Source organism: Balearica regulorum, chromosome 11, assembly GCF_011004875.1.
Source record: "Balearica regulorum gibbericeps isolate bBalReg1 chromosome 11, bBalReg1.pri, whole genome shotgun sequence".
NCBI lineage: Eukaryota > Metazoa > Chordata > Aves > Gruiformes > Gruidae > Balearica > Balearica regulorum.
This window is the reverse complement of record NC_046194.1, coordinates 6,425,260-6,445,509: the sequence shown is the minus strand read 5'-3', so window position 1 is coordinate 6,445,509 and position 20,250 is coordinate 6,425,260. Positions and strand designations below refer to the sequence as shown.

Sequence of the window (20,250 nt, the reverse complement as noted above, 5' to 3'; positions counted from 1 at the left end):
TAGTAACTCAAATATCATATGAAGTTCTTTATCCAAACCCAGTAAGATATATCATTTGATATTTATCACACTACACAAAGGTAGGTTTTTACTTATTATTTATGCTGTCACTAGTAAAGAGCAAAATCAAATGAGAAAATATCATATATTTTAAATTGTGGTTTTTTTAATTAGCCAGGATTACTACCCTTCTATTCAGTACTTAAAATTATATAGAAAGTGACATGGTATTGAAATATTTAAGATATATGCTGACTTTTTTGCATAACAACATACTTAATTTTCACAGAATTTTCTTAAATATTAAGTAAACCAATTAACAAGGATTTATTTCCTTTTAAATATCACATAACATATTTGGCACTGAAGGAATAGAAACTTAATGAGCTTAAGATTAATTAAGCTTAATGAACATTTCAAGTCATTCAAAAGTAACTGAAAAACTTGAAAGTCAAATTAAGAGGAAGTTTTAAGCAGACTACATACACCTTTCTTCTCTGAGCATTGTTTTTTACTGTACTAATTTCATCAGCATGAGTTTCATTACAGGTATCTCCTAAGAAAAGATGTTAATTTTTAGTTGAAGAATAACACCAAAGCCTCAGTTTCAACCTCTTAAAAAAAAAAAAAAAAGACAAAAACCACAAAAAAAACAACAAAACAAACAAACAAAAACAGAACAAAGGAAACAATTGGTTTCCTCCTTATACACATTACCACTAGAAAAACATCTGGCAGAAAATAATTCTACTGGGTTTATACCACTTGAATAATTAGTTTACCTTGGACATTTCCATACCAGCGTAAACTAAGCTAGTACAAGATAGTTCCCTCATCCCCAGCTACCTCTAAAAAGCCTATAGCAGAAAAAGCTAAACAAATAAGAGATTCAAGAGCAATGTAATACTTGCTCTTCCCTTGCCTCACTATTATTCTGCCAGCCTAACCACGTAAGATGACCAGCTTGCTTTATATTTATAAAAGGACAGAGCTACACATCAACTTGATAATACACAGATAATATTCAAAATAATTCCCACCAGCACTGACCCTTTAACTATAATGAACTACCCTTTAAAATCCTGAAGTGACACCCCATGAAATAATCACACCCTCATCACTAATTGTTCTCAATTAAACAAGGAAATAAAACCAGGTGCTCAACAAAACAAAAACCACTCAAGAGTTAAAAATCAGTTGTCTCATGAGAAGCCAATAACATTATGAGTTCTGTGATGTGAACAGAAGCCTAGATTGGTGTCTGTTGAGAAATGATTCAAGAAGACGAGTGACCTATTCCAAACTTCATCTGTTTAAGAATTAAACCCTCTGGATTTCCAGATAAGATGGGGTCGCTGAAGTGTTGAGCAACACATCCCCTCGCCATCAGCTCACAGAGTACTATACTTGTCACATTAGTCGTGAAAACTAAAACACAAACCTGTTCTGTAACCAGCTAAGACAATGCACACACAAAGCCAGGGTTAATTGTTTCAGTCTTGTGGCTTGCAAAACTGCAGAGGTAACAAAAATATGTAAAACAGAAAAAAACAGACGGTTTTGTTACCAAACATCACTCCACACAAACGTAACTTTCTTCCTACAGTGGTAATTCATGGACACCTGATCAGACATGGCGAGTGAGAGAAACACCTTTGCAAGCAAGAGTTCAAGGGCAAAGGTATTACATGAGCTCAACTCAAAACACATATTAAATTACTCAGCTACTACAGTATGAAAAAAGGAAAAGTGGTTTTGGGCATTCAGTTTTTGAGCATACAGTATTTTACAGAAAAAGACACACAGAGGATGGGCTGAGTCGGAATTCACAACAGTACCTCTGCCCGTACAGGGCAAACAACCGGTTTTTAGTATTATCCTTCCTCACTTGTTTCCAGACCGCATTCTTCTAGCAGTTGTGAAATTACTAACCACATTTAGAAAACAAAAGACCAAATGTTCAAAAGCTTTATAACAAACCATGGCTACTCTTACCTGCTTAAGCCCGAAGTGCTGTAACACCACCACTTACAAATCATCCATTTTATAAATATTTAATGTCTGGGTTAGATTAAAACTTTTCCATTTGAAAGAGACCAAAGATTCTTACCCTTACAAGCATGAGACTTTAAAGACTAAGTTAGCTTTATGCCAATTTACACAAAAAACCCCAAAAAACACACCAAAAAAAAAACACCCAACAAAACCAAAAAACCCAAACCAAAACCAAACCCAAAACCATGGAGAAATACTCAAAACCAGATGCTTATGCGACTGCAAGGTCACAATCCAACATCAACACCAATCTTACCAACCTAAGACGAGAATTACTAGAATTTCTCCCAACACAGTTTGACCCCTGCTTGAGATCACAGCAAGCAGAGAGCTATCAAAATCCATGCCCTTCCCTCTTCTGTTAGTGGCTCGCTCTCCCTCTGATCCCATAGTGTTATTTTATCAGTGACTCGATCATGACAGGCCATGGATTACAGAATTTTTTAAAATAATGAAGTAAATTAAAAGCTACTTGATACATTTCAGAAGCAAAATACTATTGCTGACCAATCTCCCCTTTTTCAGGTACTCCCTTCACAAGTGCCTGTTTAAAGATGAGACACTTTTGTTTGATGCCACAGAACCAAAGGGAGAGATGAAAAAAGGATTTTATAGCAGTCAACATAGGGTAGCTCAAAAAAGCAAGATGAAAAATCAATCTGGAAGCTAGAGCATCTGTATTACTTCATACAGACCTTGGAGTTTAGCGCTGTGATTATTCATTACAGAGCTTTGATAGTGGCACTGGCTTACATCTTCATGCAAAATCAGCTTGTTTTCAAACCGACAAGTCTTACAGACAGTACCTAGAGCCAGTGACAGTTATACCCAGGTTTTCATAACAGAGATGGTGGTATTTTAGAGCAAGAAAAAAAAAAAAAAGAAAAAAGCATAGCAGAGAGGAAATTTCCTTACTTTCTGACCACAACAACTAGTTAAGCAATAGGGCACTGAAAGAAACTGGTCAGCTCTCCAAGTTTGAAGCTTTATTCCACAGGGTCCTTCTCCCACCCAAATCCCTGCTGAGCTGGCCATCCACCTTCAAGTACCCTCCTTAGGTTTGCCTCTCTCGTTTCAGAATACATGACTAGCTTTTTCCCCACCTTAAATCAGGCTTGATCCAAATTCAGCCTTCCAAATTCAGGGCTCCCCTGTTTTATTTCCCACAACAGACTCACTAATCAAGCTCATGTCCTCCTCCACTGCCTTAGCAGCCCTGGAACAATGACAGAATCCTCCAGTAAGTGGAGGCCTGCCCAGGTACTCTAGCAAGTCGCTCTTTGCAATACTGACAAATATCTCCCTTAAGTTCTCAGTAAGAGAGGCCAGAAGCCCAAGTATTTTGTCACCACATGAAATAAGCCTGCATACCAGCAGAGTTCAGACTGGACAGGGCCTGTCAGGGTGTCCTCTCATATTCCAGATCATGTCTGTAATAACTGACAATGCTAACTCACTTCTGTTGCGTTGATGCAAAGTGTTTTCAAATCCCTTACCCTACATCTCTGATTTTCTTCTTGAAAGTTAATCCCTTTTCACACGTATTTATGTAGATGAACAGTTGGACTTATGATTTACACACACACACAGACACACACGTGTAGATTTTTTTGTTTTGAAGAAATGGAGAAAATTATGCTCTTGGTTGTTCAAAACTATTTCCCCATTCAGTTGTGAAGAAGAAAGCAAGCAGCAAGTGGTTTTTTAAAAAACCAATTAACAGTCATTAAAATGACAAAATACCCATTAATACCTAATTATCTTGCACAGGTTACACCTAAAAAACATTTTGGTTGAGTTTACTTTTCTTTACTGTCTACTGCAAGCAGACAGGAGAGAAAAAAAGAAAGAGACACCCGATATGATAAAGCAAAAGGAAAAAGGTAGTTTCAGCATACACAGATGTCTCTTTGAAGACCAGAAAACACAGACCTGAACACCAACATTACACAATCTACTTTTCCTTTTTTTAATTTGTATTAGAGTTCTATTTTGTTAGTAACAACATATTTGTTTATCAGTGTTGGAGGAAAAAAGCTGATGCAACATGCTGCAAGGGATTGTTTTCTGTTCACCTTCCATTAGGCAACACATGTGCAGCTCAAGTGTGTACCTTTAGTGATACCTTCAGCTGGGAACTAATTTAATCCCACAGAAAGTGCACTGCTTGAAACCCATGCAGGGTTTAAAGAAAAAAATGGTAACACTAAACAAAATGTTATGTAAGTTTAAAATACATTAAACAAGACTAATGATAATCATGGCAAAGAACACACACAAACATGGTGAAATACTTCAGAGACATAATTAAAAAAATTTACCACTAGTACTTTTGTATTTCTGGAGCGAAAAAAGTAAGCACACGTGGCTCTAAAATTACCATTTGACACCTGTTCATTAATTCAGCTACTGAATGGCATTAACAGTCACCATGACAAATTGTTAGAAATACATACAATTTTGCTTAATGTTATTGGAGCTGTTAAAGCATTTTACTCTGAGCTGAAACGTCCAGTTCATACTAACCTTCCCCTTTTTTTTAAATACACAGCGAATAATTTTAATAAAGAATCGACAGTAGAAACTGTCAGTTGTGAACATGATGAGAATGAAAATTAAAGGGGAGACAAAAAGGAGTACATTGAATTACAGTGTGAAGAAAACAGAGATTTAGGTGAACTTTAGCCTATCTGACCCTGAGCCTTAATCTCCAATTTCTCTTAAGTCTGTACTCACAGTGAACAAATGCCCTTATATTGTCAGAGGAAATGAATGTGTAATTTCGTCTTATTTCCATCTGGCAAGTGCCTTAGCAATTGCATTTAGTAGTATTTGACAGCAAAAGCAAATATACAAAAGAAATTAATTGCTTTATTATTCCCTTTACCTAAAAGAAGATCTACGGCTAATATAGGAGTACAGGAGAAAAAAAAAATTAAGCGTACACACAGTTTCAAGGGATGTAAACTATACAGGAGTATGCTTGAACAGCTGAAACTATTAATTGCACTGAGAAGTTAATTCAAAAAAAACCAACCCCATGTGATACAACCTGGTAGAAAAATGAAATAAGAAGCTAACGGTCTGTTTAGTCTGCAGAAGACTGAGAGGGGATCTTATTAATGCTTATAAATCTAAAGGGTGGATGTCAAAAGGACAGGGCCACACTCTTCTCAGTGGTGCCCAGTGACAGGACAAGGGGCAATGGGCACAAACTGGAACACAGGAGGTTCCATCTGAACATGAGAAAAAGCTTCTTTACTCTGAGGGTGGCCGAGCACTGGAACAGGCTGCCCAGAGAGGTTGTGGAGTCTCCTTCTCTGGAGATATTCAAAACCCACCTGCACACAACCCTGTGCAACCTGCTCTAGGTGATCCTGCTCTAGCAGGGGGGTTGGACTGGATGATTTCTAGAGGTCCCTTCCAACCCCTACCAATCTGTGAATCTGTGTGAATACCACTGAAAGATTAGAAGATATTTTGTAGCACAAAAATTCAGTTAATTCTACTGCAGCATAATAAAACTTCTTTAGGCCTGGCTAAATTGATGATATTGGGAAGCTAATGATAGTTTTCTATATCTGTGTTACTTCTAGAGGCACCCAAGGATGGAAATCAAAGTTAAAGAAAGTTGGAGGAAAGTCAAAATAATGTAGTCTCTAATTTGCACTTGTTCTCCCTCACCAGTACACCAGTGCCAAGTCTTTCCATTTGCCTAACCGCTACTTTCCACACTCAAATGAAACACCGCAGCAGTTCACACAAGTTAGGCCTAGACAGCACAAGCGGGTGAACTTCCACCAACCACTTGTTTCAGTGAAGTAGATGAAATAGGACCAACGTCTTGCTCCAGACAGCGGAATGAACTCTGGCAAGTTTTGCATGCTCAAGTAAACAGATAGACAAACCACGCAAATAACCTGTTGATCATCAAGAAGTGCAAATGGGTCCCAGAAGCAGCATCCCAAACGAGCAGATTCCTGCCAATGGCAACAAGTCAGAAAACAACAGCGCAAGCTAAATGGACCAGTGACCAAGGAGGTATTCTTTATCCAATCCTATAACCAATTAAACTAGAGAATATTCAATGGGTCCCAAAGGAGATTCTGGGAGATGCCGTGGTCCTGCACCTGGACTATGCATCGCACAAGCTGAAGCCACAATTTCTCTCCTGGACCATGTCATCTCTCCGGCAGAGCATGGACATCACACAACTGGTAAACTACATAAACTGAGATTGAAGTGGTTTGGTATCCAAATTCATTTATAGTCTCCACACTGTCATTTATTTCAAACTTTGACAAATGGCAAACCATTTCCCCAAATATCCAGAGACAAACGAAGAGCATTAAGAGATGCTGACCACGCCCTCTTGTCAATGAAGTCAGCAGCTGCCTGATTGATCTCATGTTTATTCCCAATCCCACCTGGCATTCTGCAGTTCACCTAAAATCACTCAGTTATCAATTCCTGCAGTAAAATTAATGAAGCACTCCTGCTGACACTCTGTCCTTTCTACAATCAGAAGAGCTAAATACCTGCTACAGCATTACAGCATTTAAAAAAAAAAAAAAAAAAAAAGAAAGAAAACAAAGAAAGCAAGCAACTGATCTGAAAGTAGATCTTAGTTTGAGCTCTCAGGACTAAAAAAATAAAACTGACAGGGGAAAAAGCCATAGAACCTTTTGCAATCTCGTATGTTTTTTGACTAATTAATGTAATCAAGCTGAAGGAAGTGACATCAACCCAACAGATTATGCTCTATGGAAGAAAGAAAAAAACCATGACTTAGTTTTACAAATTAGTTTTGTCAAAAAATAGCAGATGATCTATATTCCTATTATTCGTTCTTATAATACAGTTGATTGTTATTGTATTTGACCACTACATTTAATGACTACATGAAATGTTAATTTTTCTATAAAAATTACCCTAAAATGGTGATAACTAGTCTAATTTTTAAGTGCAATTTGAAAATCTGCATCAGGAACTTGTGCAGTAAAGTTGTACAGTTAAAGTGTATTTAATTAACCACTCCACACTGCAGTTGCTGTCAGCTTTCTATCAACAGCTTGAAATCAAAGTGGATGTCTGGGCCACAAATACTTAATTTACAAAAAAAAAGTGCCCCCATGCGATGGATTTTGTCCTATTAACCCTGCTAAAGACCAATGCAAAAGATGTCGCTTTTGCTGACAGTAAACAAATATTAACAGTTCATCACATATAAATGCTCACAGAAATAGACACAAGTACTCCTTCTGAACATTAGAAATCGAACAACAGCAGACAAACAATGATTAAACCGAAAATATCCTCAATGGGCCTACTTAACTGTGTTGTACGACATGCTGTAACAAGCTGGAAATAAAGCTTGTAGCCTTTTCCATGAACTCTTCTCTCTCATTACCTCCATGAATATTTATATAGAAGAAAGCCTCAGGATTGTCCACCGTGTTTCTCCTTTTGCCACTGCTTCAACATCTGCAACGCTGAACACGAACATACTGGGTTTTGCTCCAAAGAGATGCTTAACCTTGGTCAGTTTTGCTGGGCACTGAGACACTACATGTCTTTGCTGCCTATATATTAGTGCCTGACTAATGACTAAAGATCAGTCAATGCATTTTAGAAGTAACATAGCAAGTTTTTATGTGGGTCAGAGAAGACATTTGCCTATAAAAATAAAATGCTGCCTATAATAGTGCTTCTAATTTAGACAGTTGCATGTCCTGGTTATATTTTTTCCTCTGATATCAGGTCATCATCACATCAGAACTGCGAGATAGCTATAATTATTTTCCAGGTTCTATTCTAACTGGTACATCTGTTATCCATACAACTTCCAAAAGTAAAAGAAAAGCATCACGACTCAGACACCAAAAAAATTCAAAATAAAAAAAAATTTTATCAAGATTTTAATAAACTCATCTTACCTCTGAGTATCACTCCACAGTGAAATACACAATGTTGCATTTCCATTGACTTAGTACTTAAGAAATTTGATTTAATGTTTAGTAAAAAGAATTCTATTCTCCTAGTAGAGTTTAAAAAAAAAATTGGTAATTACCTGGTATTTATTGTTTTATTACACCAGCAGAACTCAAAGGGATGCTTTCATAGGCATCAGGTCCAAAGCATAAATTTCACAGGGGAAAGGCATCATATTAAAAATAATTGGGAAATTATCTGTCTTAATAGATTGCATTAATTTCTATAACCAGTAAGCAGTACCCTGTGAAGCTGACTGGAAATCACAGCTTTGATAGTTGATAAATACAAATAGCAACTTTTACCTTTTTTTATAAAATGCTGAGAAATTATTCTTCCATGAACAAGTGTGTGATATTGCGGCCTTGTGGTGGACGGTATCAAATCTAATTAGTTGCATGTAATCTGTAAGCAGCATAACTTTCAGTCTAATCATATGCGGGTACAAATATTTCTGTTACATGTCAGTGACAAGAATACAGGTTATTACAACCTTTAGATTAGCCTTACAGTTTTAACCAGACGCATTAGAGGACAGTGACTTCTTTGGAACAGGAACTGCCACACCACGCATTGTCACAGGGAAGACGTATTGCACCTTTCCACACTACAATCCTTCTGACTAATGATCATTCTAACTAAGGTCATCCCAACAGAGTTTCAGTGTACTGTGACAGTGAAACGTTTTTGGCATACTAATGTACCTCTCTGCAAAACAAACAGTAATTGAGACATCTGATAATTTCATACTAAGACAACCGAAACGGTGAGGTTCCCCCATCAATAACTGGGTTAGAGCAACTGACACTTGTTATATAATGGCCATCACTGAATGATGCATTACTATCTGTCTTTTGTGTATCATGTACAACTTGGGTTTTCCCCTCTGCTATGACAGTGGTCTTTGAAAGCACAGAGAAAGTAAAGATTAATTAGTTATTAATGAAACTTGCAATGACAAAAAAGGGAGGCAACAAATCAGAAAAACTAGCAAGTGGCAGGATAGAAACACTGGAAAACTACACATTTGTTTGAAATACAGAAAAGATCAATGCCATAGGTTATGAATACTAAAAGACCACAAGTTCACTGAAGAAAAAAACATATTGAAGACTTAGCTATGCATAAAGATGTGACCTCTGGCTCACAAAAAAACACCCAACTGTCAACTGTCGGAAGCTGGGAAATATAACTATTGGTTTCTTCTATCTATGTACATAGGAGACAGACATTTAATATATATTAATTAACATATATTTACTCTTTTGCCTAAGCATCCGCTCTTGGTCACATGCTGAAGACAAAACCAGCCTGAAGACAACCCTGTATGGTTGTATATGTTATTACTATCCTCTAACAAATCTACTTTGAAAAAGCTTGCTTGAGGTCCAAGTAGCACCTGGATGTTTTCAAGACCCTTTGAGATCACTGAATACATGTGCAATGATTATCTGCATTCAAGAGGTAGAAGACAAATTACTTCCACATTACAGATTAGACTTAGGGGGCCTAAAAGAGTACTAAATTAAGGCACTTGCACCGCAGCAGACTAAAAATAGTCCTGAAACACACAGCTACTACTCTCTCACCTTTACTGACATAGTCAGGTTTAACTATTCACCTCAGCACATTTTAAACTTGCATGCATACAGAATGTACAGTATATTCTAAATTTAGCAGATGTAATCTATGCTCTGCTTACCTTTATATTACCAACATAAGTAAAATTTGGCTAAAATGATTCATTAAGAAGGCAGCATCTCAGAGCTAATGATCCAAATGTCTTCAATGCAAGAACAAAAAATGTCAGAAGGAAACCCTTGAAACTTATTCCACGTGTACCACTGTTCAGAGTACACAACTTAAAGATAGTTCCACATTGACTTATAAAAATCAGCCAGTTTACCATACAGAGTTTTTGCTTTTATAAAGTCTTTAAGCCATAAATTTCTTATTCACTTGCCTCTTCACACTGAGAAATTTTTCCACAATAGCATTCTAAAGTAATTATATTCCCACCTTACAGAACAGAAAAAGGTATCTGAAAGAATGAAACTTCAGAGAAGTTTCAGTTTCCCACAACTGCACAAGGCACACACTTACAGAATATACAAAATTATAATTTCAACTTTACATCCTTTGGAGATCATTAACAAGTAATTCAATAACTCAACAAAATTATCAGCTTTTTATCTGTTAATGCCTATGTACCTAGTATTTTCAATTTCTCAATTAACCAAGACATTTAATAGCACAATTGTTAACTTTTAATCCTTTAGATAGCTTTCTACTGTATCTTTCTGCAAAGAACCTTTATTCATTTAGATAACAGATCTATCACATGTATGTATGGCAGATATTCTGTTCAAAGCATCTCCTAATAGCATTACAGTTGAAACAACTATCAATCAAAGGTTGCAATCTCAAAAGGAGACAAGGAATATTTTTTTCCTTTGGTCAGCAAAAAAGGAAGAAAAATCAGTTTTGCACATAAAGCTAACAGGCATGGGGAAGGGAGCATCTTTTGTAAATATGACATCATTGTAGGTCAGCACAATACATAACTGAACTAGGCCACAAAATCAGACTATATTTTGTCAGTTGACACTTACAGAAAAAAATCCACACTGTACTTCATATAAGAGAAATTTGAGAGAAAGTACATTTAGGAAGTAATGTAGCATGTAGTAGGTATGGTTCTGCTGAAAGATGGAGGGAACATCTCTAATACAGACTTAAAATAATTATTTTCCAAGTAAGGTCGTATATTTTCCTATAACTACATTTTTGTTTACAGTGGGTTTCTATTTTTTTTAAACAAATACATAGTTAATCCTGGAACTCTGCTAGAAGCTTTCAGGATATTAAAATATAGGTGCACATTCTATTTAACAGTCAGCCCAAACTTTCCTGGGAAGCAGCTGATCTGTTTTCCATCCTTTCCTCCAGACTTTTCTTTTTTTTTCCCTCCCACTTTCACTTGGGTCACAAATTCACAGCCAACTGCATGGCATTACTTCAGCTGAAGAATCTGAATTACAATGCTTGATTCTTACTAGATATGGAGCTTCCTTTACTGATATTGAGAGTGTTTCCAGAAAACATAGCTGTAGCTACAAATAACACACAATGCAAGGGACATTATTTTAAAACCATCCTGCGTACAATTATAGAACACAGACCTAGAAGTGACAAGTGACCTAGAAGTGACCTCCGACTCATTATCAGTGTATTTTATGTACATATATGGACACAAACTCTTACACATGAAAGATAAGTCACACTTCAGGAAAATTTCCACAACAGGTAACCTTAGCAGTTCATTTAATAAAAAAATACTGTAAAATTCATGGAATGGGCTATTTAATCATGTTCTGAGAAACTAGCTTCAAATTAAACAGATTCTTCTAGTAGCTATCTTAAATTCCCTTGCAAAAAATGAAGTTGCAGAAAAAATATTCGTAGAAGAGTATTTTTGAGGGTTATTTTTTTCTGTTTTGACATTACAGAAAGCATTCTTTTCAGTCTAATCTTTTTACCTATTCTACAGGATGTGTTTTATTCCAGGAATACAGATTTTTATTTGTTTAAAAACAAACAAAACCCATTTCTTTTTTTCAGTTCAAAAGAGATTCTTTTTTCAGTTCAACTTCTGAATTTCTTTTTTCATTGAATTCATAGAAAAAAATACTCTCTGTAAGAGCATTATAGATCAAGACTACTTCATGAATGTATTCATATTTCATGCTAATTAGTCTTTGTACACAATCCCTTTCCCTGGTGTGCCTAGTACATGTGTCTCTGTCCTCAACCGCTCGTTAAATGTGCTATAGTTTATTTGAGCACTGCATCACTGAGACTGAAATAGACATTTCACAATACAAAACTGCCTTTCTTCCTCTGCTGTATTTTATAAAGCTGCTACAAACAAAAGCTCTATTTCCCTTAGAAAAACAAGGCATATAGTAGGTACAGAATGTACTAACTACTAACAGAGTTATCACACAGTAGGCTGGAATTCCAAACTTGTGGAATGTATGCATGTGTGGGTAACACATATTTGTCTGTGTATGACAAGTAGTGATCTTTACTTTTTTCTAATGGGGACCTTCGAGACACCAAATGGAAGAAAAAAAACAAGGCATGCCTTGAGAGTTTACCTCCTCTTGACTTTTCTTTACAGTCAGCATTGACTCCTCCACATTTCCTCTTCAAGATTTTAATTTTTAAATTCTGAGAACTTGGGTCTAACAAATTAATACATGAATTCTCTAAGTTACCATCTAAAATTTAAGACATTATAACTAAGACAGCTCAGTCTCAACATTGTTAAAAACACATACAAGAGACCTTTTAAGACAATACATGGCTGTTCTTGCTCGGTTATTTTTCCTTCCAAGCCTTTAACACAAACTACTGCTCTACAAGTTCACCACAACCCCAACACCAACCACGCTTTCTGAAAAATCAGTTCTTTGTACTTCCAAAATCAGATTTTTATGTATGAAATAATACAAAATACGTTCATTAATTTATTGCATTTTTAGAATTCCCTAGCAGTTCCCAAATTTTACTGAAGAAATACCAACAAATACCTAAAATTACTCAAGCAGCAGAACTATCATACTTTACTTAAGCAGAAAAACTCTGATAGTAAACCTGTCATACTTCAAAGAAAATAGCCTTCTTTAAATTCTATTGCTGAAGCTTTTTGACAAAATTACTAATTTAAACTTGCAGTAAAGCTGAGCAGCAGGGGATTCTTTATTAATACTCTTCAGAAACACTTTCAGTTCCACAGATTTCTTAACCAACTGATAGTCTTACAGCAAGCATATACGCATGCGACATCCTCTACAATCTTAGTTTTGCTCTTCACACTAAAAAAGGCAGATAATCAGCGTGGATCTATAGAAGTCATACAGTTAGGAAGTAACTAGCAGAGGTTTTTATTTGTATCCTCCTCAAGTCTCCAGGGGGGGAAGACTAACTTGTCCTAGTGACATTTCGAAAGGGTTAAGCAGAGCTAATTACACTAAAACTGGAGGAATCACCTCCACATTAGAGCATTTGCCCTGGATTCAGAATAGATATAATGCTGATTTTGAATGTGAACTCGATTTCCATAGGAGCTGTGTAGACTACATTATGATATACCTCAAAGCAATCAATGAATAAAGCTCGCAACTTTCAAATATCCCAGACCTAAAACTATTTCCCACCTGTCTCTTAATCTGAATATAATTTAATTCACATAGAGACTACTTGTATACTTCAGTTTTTCTGAAGTTGCAATTATTACAGTTCCTTATATAATGCTAACCAAGATAAAATCCAAATCACGCAATCCAAACCCTTCTGATAGAACACCAATGCTCTGAAAAAATACTTTAACTATTATGCATGTAAAGAAAGCAAGCTCCAGAAATGCCAAATAAGAGATCTAGGAAAACTGCAACTATCTGACCTGTCCCTCATTAATTTTTTTCCATTATGAATATACTGTAAAGCTTTTAAAAGCAGAGTCCTAAAAGAGATATAATTAAAGTGTACTACAGCCCGAGGTCTCCAGTAAAATTCCTGCATCAGTTCATCCCTATGACATGCTCATTCTGAAAGCATTTTTTATATAAGATTTTACAGGAAAACAAGACAATACACAAAATAAAAATAACACAACTGAGACTGATCCTAACTTCTGAGACAGGCTACATAGAGTTTTTATCTGGGACATTCTTCATTTGCTGTCATATGACAACTCTGCAGTCCCAAACTGAAAAAATAATTTTATATATATATAATTTTTTTTCAAACTTCCTGGATGTTTCAAAGTAAAGCCTTCACAAAATATCAACGTTCCCTCACATTACATCATACCAACAGCAGATCTATTTTCCATAGTATGTTTTTTCAAAATAATATATATATTCTCTGTAACTCAATGTTACAAATTACCTTCCACATAGAAAAGGAATCATTTGGCTTATTGAAAAGTAATCAGGCTAAAATGCTATTTGAAATAAAATATGAAGAAGTAAAATTTACAAACATTGCCTCCTAAGTGGCAGCTTTGTTTGTTTTGGCCCCTTCAGAATGCTAGTCTCATTTTAGTCCTTTTGTACTATGATTAATGAAATGGGTACCAACGCTCTTGAAATAAAAAGACACACACTCCCTTCAACAGGAGCAGGTGCTATTAAACAGTCACCATTTGCACAGCAGCTTCCTCATATGAAAAAATTTACACAGGAACATCATACAAGTAATTCTTGGGAGGCCTCATCTGTGCTTCTCCTGAACAATAGCACAGCTGCAGCAAAACTACATGCATCATTCCTCAGGTCAGTTTGGAAACCATGCTTCTCTGTGTAAACTATTGACAGTTTGTTTATAAAGTGTAACTATTAAGGAGTCAACTTCTGCAGTTAAGTCTTAGTACCTGATGCAAAACTGAATAAAAAGAACACTTGCGCCTTGTTTCCCCCCGCCTTCTTTTTCTCTCAATACTTTAAACACAGTAAAGCTAGATAGAAAAGCTTTTGTTTCACTGGTAATCATATAAAAAAATTTTTTTTCCTTATTCAAGAACTATATTCTTATGCATTTACCATGCTCATTGTTTAGATAGTTCTAAGATCATTTAAGAATCAAAAATGCATATATAAATACATAAAAATACAAATATAGAGACACACAAATATATGTAAGTCTACGCTAAGTGGTAATAATTTCAGGCATCAGTTTGTTTAAACAATGTAAAGCTTTTTCCATCCCTGAGTTTGATAGTTTACCTATTGGATAAATAGAGTTGAGAAGGAAAGGAAAAGATGAAAAATGGCAAACTAATAACTGACTCCTCCTTTATGGTACTTGAATTTATTCTGCTGTTGAAAAAGGAGAACCAATTTCAAGTACACTGAAAGATGAAAACAAACCAGCCTACTTCACTTCTATGTGAAGATGAGATATGAAGATTGATTACCTAAGCATGCAATCTAACTAAATGAAATTCCTGTAAGACACAGGAACATTTGGTTACCCTACACTGCGAAGCAGTATCTTCCTTTGCTGTGGATTCACACACTTCTGAAAAGGAGAGGGTAAGGAAGGGAAGGGAACAAACCTACACGTGCTGAACTAATCAGAAGACCAAGGGAGCCACCTGCAGTTTGCAATCTAGAAACAAATACATTACGAGTTTGTGGGTTTTTTCTTTATTTCGCCAAAGCAATGCATATAGCTGAGCTAGAATAACATATCTGTGCTTCATACTAGAGACTCCTGTATTAAACTGAAGCTTGCTGTCTCACACCTACAAATACAGCTGTGTTACAGGAATTTCAGACAAACTGAGTGCATTTAAAGCTTGTAAAAATTTAAGTTCTCTGACGAATTCAATCTGGGCTTCTCAGCATATCAAATTCAGATCCATTTTTTAAAAGTAGTAATCTCTTTTCTTTTTAAGTACCAAATGTAAATGAATGCAGTTCTCCTTCAATTTTAATGTGCACCAATCTCATTCTGTGGCTGCTATTATCTCTTTAGTAAGAAACAGATGAAAAAGTAATATAAACAAAACTTTTTTCTCCCCACTAAAAATGTTTCATTACATCAAGCAAAAAGGAAGGGCTGATGTAAGAATGACGCGTACTTTATGGTGTCATTTGTGAGTCAAGAATAACAGTGAATATAAGCTGCATAATATTGACAGAGGAACACTGCACAGAGGTAGAATCAACCTTGAGATATTACATCACTGATAGCAGAATAAAAACTTTAAAGCTGCATTTAATGCATGCAAACCTGATTGTTTCAATGAGAATGTTTGAAGCTAAAACATTCATTCTAATCAAGGAAAGAACACTATTTGCTTCAGCAGACTAACTGGTCACAGAGGGGGTTAAAATAATGAAATTCATGTCAGAAAGACATACCTGTTAACTCAGGGGGCGAGGGGAAGGAACAAAAAGTCAACTGAATCAACAGCATCTACTGACTTACACTGAAACTAGCCTGTCTTACTTTCCTTCTCTCCTCAGTATCTGCAGAGGCGTAAATAGAAAAAAGTTACTCTAGAAATTTGAAAAAAAACCCCTACAAATACACACTATCCTTTTAAGAATGGGTGGTTTCACAGAAGAAACAAGTCAGCCTGCTTTATATCAGACATACAACACAAAAGATATAGCTTTAAAATGCCCTTCATGACTAGGTGATTTGGTAGTCACTTCTACATTCCCTTCTGTATAAAGGTACCTTGCACAATTGAAATTAGAAGGTACAATAAGGTTTAAAAGACCCAAACTACTGTGTACATTTAATGGCTCAACAAGTAGCAGCAGAAGGTCCACAAAGAACAGTCACTGAAGACCACACATGGGTATTCCACACGTGAACGCAACGTGAACTTCTGTGTGATGTTAACAAGGAAGACAACACTATTTACTTGCACATGGATATTACAGAATTAACACATTAATAGTAAATTAGAAAATGTGTTCAAACCAGAAGGGTTTTTTTTTTTTTTTCAATTAAAGCCTGACAAAAGTATAAAGGGCATTGCATCTTCTCGGTTTAAACGATCTTATCTGTTTAACACATATTAAGAAATTAAAATACAAACAGTTATGTCTTTCATGTTGCTGTACTATAGAACCTTTGTGGGAACAACAATAATTTCAAATACTGAAGTTGTTCAAATTTTCTGGCATGTTTTCTTAACAATGGAAAATAGAAGTTTAAGGTATAATAAGGTGTTCTTGTGGATACAGCAAGCAAGTGAAAATAAAAGCTTAAGTGGGTGGGAATAGCAGCCCACCTACATTTTGGCCTTCGATTCACTACTCCAAGAAAGCTGACATTTAGACCTCAAATGACATCGTATCCACAGAAAGGAGGAGGCAATCAAAAGACTACCACAGCTCAAGTGTTAATAATTCACCTTAATTAGAATGCACTTTAAGGCAGGGAAGAATAACATACAAAAAGTTTACAGAATTGAAGGAAGTCGTGATGGGCTACCCCAATCAACAAATGCAAACAGAAAACGCTAGTCAATGACCTACTAGCAGAAATAAAATTGTCAATACCTTCTACATAGTATTTTACCAGCAAATCAGAACAACCCCAAGTAGACTTTTAAAGGAGGAAAATCTCCACAGTAAGATCATACAATCTGTGGTGAAGAACTCGAGATGCTGATGACTTGTTGCAAATGGTTGCAACACCATTTGAGCTTCACTCTTCAAGGGGACATAGGATGGGTTAGCATAACACCAGAAAAAAGAAGAGGTGGATGATAAGTTTATGTTTGAGTGTTACTATCAAGATAATTGGAATAATGGTAAGCTTTTGTTGTATTTTGATTAGGCTTAACACTATAAAGTACAAATAAGTGTTGAAGTCTCCATATAAGGTTTGTATACTTTTTGTTCATGTAAACATCGAGCATAACACCTGCATACATCTATGATACCACCCACATACAGTAATAGCCAGTATTCCACCTTTATCTATTTTTAGAGCCAGTCCCCTCACTATTTCCAATATATTTAAAAAGAACGTTTATGTTATAATGTTTACAATAAACTCATTTAGATAAGCATTGTTATCTGCTTACAGTTCTGCGCAAGTACAGTTTCCTGAACTGTCTAACCTTTATAGCCTAAAAAATAAACTAATTATCACCTTCAAATAAGCATTATTAATAACGTTGACAAAAAAGGATGTTGATACCATCACTATAGTTAGTCTTATTTAAACATCACCTTTTTCTTAACCTCATCATGTCATATTTTGTGTCTTCCTCAGAAGCAATGTTGTCTCCCTTGACTGTTCTTCAGGTTTTTTGGTAGGCTTGTTACCCTCTTTCTTAAATTTTTCCATCAGCTTTTTCATACTACTTTCAGTTGCCCATTTCAACCCTCTTCCTCCTCAAACAACAAAACAAGTTTAGATACTAAAATCCTAGCACCGACCCAAAACATGAACAAATTAAAACTAAGCTGTAGTTAATCCTATCAATGTTTTACTAATTGTTCATGATTACTAGTATTTTAAAATTGAGCTACAGACGAGTCCTAAAAGTTGTTCACAGAGGGAGATATCAAAGCTACGACTGGACAGCCACTAAGTTTTCATATTGTAATTACTTAAACACTTAAACAGGACCATATGAAAATAAGCTAATTAACATTTTATACTACATATCCAGGTTTTTATTTTTATATGTATAATGCAATAATATATGTTTTGTTCATGTTTTCCTCAATTATAGTTTGCATGCGAGTTTATATTTTCTCTTGTCTTTTCTCACTTAAATCACCATAAGCTGAAAAATACAACCCTGCTATTGAAACTTCAATTTTGAAAACACATCAAAATGATTGTTGAATTGTATTTTTAAAGTCTAATCATAAAGAAGCAACAGAACCTTGATTGAGAAGTTCTCCCTTGAGGTAAGTTGGATGGATAATGAATTCTGTACTGGAACAATCCCAGTAGTTACAGACTATTATGTACTAATTACTACCTTTACAGATCTACTGTACACATAATTAATTTCTTCAGAGCACCACTATCCTTCTTGACTGGCAAAATACACAACCTAAATTACAAGAGCCAGAAATTAACATGATCCTTTAGGGAGAAGGCATTAACTTGCTTTGTAGTGTTTTGCAATTAGACTATCAATCAAACAGTGAAAAGTGATTTTGATAGCAGCAGGCCAGATAACTTTATAATAATGTGGCAATACTCAATGTATCTGAGGCCCCAAGCATATGATGTATCACAACTTATCTACAGAGCCATAACATTTTCATCCTTTAATTTTACCTGCTAGAAGACACTTTATCATACAAATATGTATGTATTTAATATTCAAAAAATTAAACACCAATATAGGGAGGTTTTGAGATCATATTCCACAAAGCACCGCAGACATCACACTGCTGGTGGTGTTCTTTTCCCTTACACCAGTAGCCAAAAAATATAATTTGAGTCAGTTAAAGGACAAAAGCAAACTTTAGTAAAAGAATGTTCTAGCAGCACAACATAATATGACCTGCTTAAATGATTTGTAAGATTTGCCATTAAGTAGGCTCTTGCCAAAAACACTAACATTTTAAACACTTCATGAGGGCTTTGTTGGTTTTTTTGTTTGTTTAAGACATTCTACAGAAATATAAACCCTGCCAACAAGCAATAGCCCAAGCTTCCAGAGATGTGTAACCAGCATGGCTTAATATAGTAAGCATAAATTCTTATTCAACTTCATTACAATATTTCCCTCACTAGAAAATTACTATTATGTATTTAATCAAAGATGTATAATTTTTTTAGGTCTAGAATTTTGACAGTGGGACCACTGAAAACCATCTAAAAGAACGCAGTCTTAGTTGACAATGCATCTCATTATTTCACTGTATTAACAGAAATTAATAACTTAAGATCACATAATAGACTCACAAGGACAAGATGCCCTTATCTGATCACTTGGATCTCCTCTCTTCAGTTACGAGTACTGTAGGGTTCATACTATGTAATCCAGCCAAGAAGGATTGTTCATTGAGTTTATTTCGCATGTTCTTTATATTCCATGAACTAGAAAGGATTTTTTTTTATTATTTAAGAAAATATTTATGTGATCACACAAGTTTTAAAAAGGATAACACCTTACTATGTAAAGGTTATTCTCCTTGTCAAAAAACCCCGCCTTGTCTGAAGAGACTGTTGCTGGCAGGTAAGATTTAACTGTTTTAAAAGAAAGAAGATAAGGTTGAGCTAACAATACCTCAATAGAACTCCTTCCTCTTCCTATTTGAATATCAAAATGCAAATCAATCCATGATAAGATTATTTTGCAAACCAAATACTACTGAGCCTGAAATTTTCAAGTCATGACTCAAAAACTGTAAAAGGATGATGCATGTTTTCACCAGCAAAATCACTGCTTTCACTTTTAAGCAACGCATGATTCACAAAATTCTGTATGATATCAGATTCTCTCTTAGAATTAACCAGGTCAAAAGAAAACATGTAACCGATTGGAAACTAACACCATCTTTATTCTTTTCCTCTGTGCAGCTACACAAGGAAATATGCATCTATGTGTTCCATTGCCACCCACAATGCAGTAACTCTCCCGCAACTTAGTATCACGCAACTCATTAACAACCACCACAGTTGCCCACTGATCTCGAA

At 35.5% G+C, this 20,250-nt stretch overlaps 1 protein-coding gene across 1 annotated transcript in view; it reads right to left on the bottom strand.

Annotated features, from left to right (window-relative positions):
• DIAPH2 (diaphanous related formin 2) overlaps nt 1-20,250 on the bottom strand; it is a 245,612-nt gene that overhangs the window by 163,404 nt on the left and 61,958 nt on the right. The gene's annotated exons all lie outside the window — the stretch shown is intronic.